Source organism: Belonocnema kinseyi, chromosome 2 (genome assembly GCF_010883055.1).
Source record: "Belonocnema kinseyi isolate 2016_QV_RU_SX_M_011 chromosome 2, B_treatae_v1, whole genome shotgun sequence".
NCBI lineage: Eukaryota > Metazoa > Arthropoda > Insecta > Hymenoptera > Cynipidae > Belonocnema > Belonocnema kinseyi.
The window spans coordinates 107,670,645-107,673,735 of record NC_046658.1 but is presented as its reverse complement, the minus strand read 5'-3'; positions in this window follow the sequence as shown (position 1 = coordinate 107,673,735).

The window sequence follows — 3,091 nt, the reverse complement described above, 5'->3', positions numbered from 1 at the left end:
TCAGGTTAGGGAACAAGTAATAGTCGCTGGGGGCCAGGTCTGGTGAATACGGTGGCTGAGGAACCAATTCGAAGCCGATTTCATGCAAGTTTGCTTGTGCAAGTAAGCATGAATGAACAGGCGAATTGTCGTGATGATAAAGCAGTTTTTTCTTCTTCAAATGCGGTCGTTTTTCGGCGATTTCGATTTTCAATCGGTCCAATAATGATGAATAGTATGCTCCGGTTATGCTTTTACCTTTTCAAGATAGTCCACGAATATTATGCCATGTGCATCCCAAAATACGGAGGCCATAACCTTTCCGACCATTGTTGCGTTTTTGGACGCTTCGGAGCACTTTGGCCCGGTGGAACCCACTGTTTTGCCTGTTGCGTTGACTCAGAAGTGTAGTAGTGGATCCAGGTTTCATCCATGGTTATGAATCGGCGCAAAAACTCGGTCGGCTTACGCGAAAATAATGCCAAATTCTGCTGGGAAGTTGTCACACGAATTCGTTTTTGGTCCATTGTGAGCAAACGCGGCACCCATCGCGCGCAGAGCTTCTTCATGCCCAAAACTGAATGCACGATCTTGCTCACACGTTCCAATGATATGCCTACAGCATTAGCTACCTCTCTCAATTTCACTTTGGGATCATTCAATATCATATCATGGATTTTTTCGACATTTTCTGGTGTAGCGACCTCTTTTGGACGCCCAGATCGTTCAGCATCAACTGTGCTCGTACGGCTACAATGAAACTCGGTAAACCACTTATGAATCGTTCCAATCGATGTTGCAGAGTCCGGGTAATACTTATACAGCTTGGCCTTTGTCTCGGATATTGTTTTGACAGGCGTCATTTGAAGGATCAAGCTCGACGAAAATGGTTTACATTAGTGAATACTAATGACATCTCTTAGAATTTTCAGGTAGTAGAGGGTCCGTAGCACGCCAAATGTCGAGGCAAATGTGAGTACTTCGAATAAACTCGTATGTAGCTGCATTGTAATTAAATTGTACTAAAATTGATACAGTGATTCTGCCCACCTTAGTAAAAGAAAAATTTTCAAATGCCCATACACAGTGAAGTTGAGGCAATTTCGATCCGATTTGAACCGCTCCTTTTTTCAAATACTTGTGAATACTTGTAGTTTTAAAAAACACAGCCAGAATTAGGTTTTGATTTATGAGAACGCTGCCTAAACTAAAAAACCACCGAAAATCATCATAGCCAGTGACCTAAAGATGCCCGTACTGAGCGCTGCTATAGATGGCATCAAAATGACAATGAAATTGTAAAATAAGTCAAAAAAAGAGTACCTCTTTTTTTATGCTATTTTGACTTATTTTCAAAAAATTGTTTAAACAACATACAGAGAAATGAAAATTTTTTGCAAGAAACAAATAGTAACAATCAATTCTACGGGGAAAATCACGACGAAAATGTACATGACATTTTTTTGTCAGAGCGAAACCTAATTCTGGCGGTGTTTTTTAAAACTACAAGTATTCACAAGTATTACAAAAAAGAGCGGTTCAAATCCGATCAAAATTGACACTACACATAAGTTATCAACACTTGAATCCAAAATCGGCCACTGTGCGGCGGTAATGATGTTTAAGAAACAAGGATGACCCGTGTATTATATAAACCTCTGCTTCAACTAGTTTTTAAACATAAAAAATCATAGTGCAACAGGTGATTATAATACTGGTTATATGCGTGACATTAAATCCAGAGTCTCGTAACCATTTTGTCTCTCTCCTGTGCTCTATATTTCTTGCTTCGCTCTCTGTGTCGTGATGCTTGCGTGAGCAGCGCACATCCTCCCAGCGCCTCTCACCCATCCCCGCCGCGTGGAGTTAATTCTCGGAAACTTTAAATGGAAGCTCACTAAAGCCGGGTTGGACTGTATATGGAAAAATATATTTTAAGAGAAAATAAATTACAGAAAATCCTGATAAAGCAAAACATTTAATTGAAGAGATTATTAAATTGCTGGAAGAAATTACGAGAAGAAATACTGAAATTAATCAAATTAAAAGTTTTTACCATCATACATTTTTGTCTTCATTCTCATTAAACATATAGTGCATACATTTTCTTCTAAAAATTAATTAATTTAAAATGTTCAAATGGTCTAAATGTAAAAAATAGTCCATTTTTAAATTTGTTTATTGAAACTATTTGAATCTTTAATAGTTATTGTAAGTTTGGGAAGTATCATAGGCAAAAGTGATTGGAAATACATTCTATAATATGCAAGGGTTTGATATCTCGGGATTTACTGTAAAAACAAAATTATTGTAATAATGTTTATCATAAAGTATTCTACTTGTAGGAACATACCATTGCTGTATAAAATATTGCAGACAATATATAAATTGGCTTCATTTTTAACTAATTAGTATCAAAGTCCTTTTTGTAAAGAGCACAGAACACTCGAATAATTCATAATTTGAGTACCTGTTATATACCTGTATTAAATTAAACATTTGCATGTTTCGAGAATATTTGAAAAAAAAAGAAACTAAGTTCAACAAGGCAGGTAGGTCTATAATTATTGATAACTGATGACAAAAAGTAATACAAAATTAAAACATTTGATTTATGTTGCATTAAACTACTTTCGTGACATGAATTATTTTGAGATAGTAATGTTGTCATATCTGTACCGCATATGCAAATAGACAATGATAAAGTGGAGAAGAGGATTCAAAATTTCTTTAAAAAAATCGGTTTTATTCTTTTTTTCACCAGAAATTAGCATTTTGAAAATGGAGCAGACCCGAAAAGGGTATTTCGAATAAAAAAATTGTTAGATTTCGAAGATAACATTTTTTTCAGAAATTTTCGTTTTTCGGTTTCGTTAGCGTTGAGTTAGTTCCCACCCACCGTCAGCCCCAAAATTGGCGCTATAGAAGAGTTTCACTGTAGTATTGAGAATCTTCAACAACCTTATGTTACAGTCTGTCAAGTTAAAGCGTGGGTGGCTTTACTCGCAGTCCACGTTACAAAAAATGAGTTCCGTATACGCTTCGCGCTTCGAGGCTGTGTTCCTTCGTTCCCACCCAAAAGGTCCCAAATTGTCTCACAATCAAGCTGCAA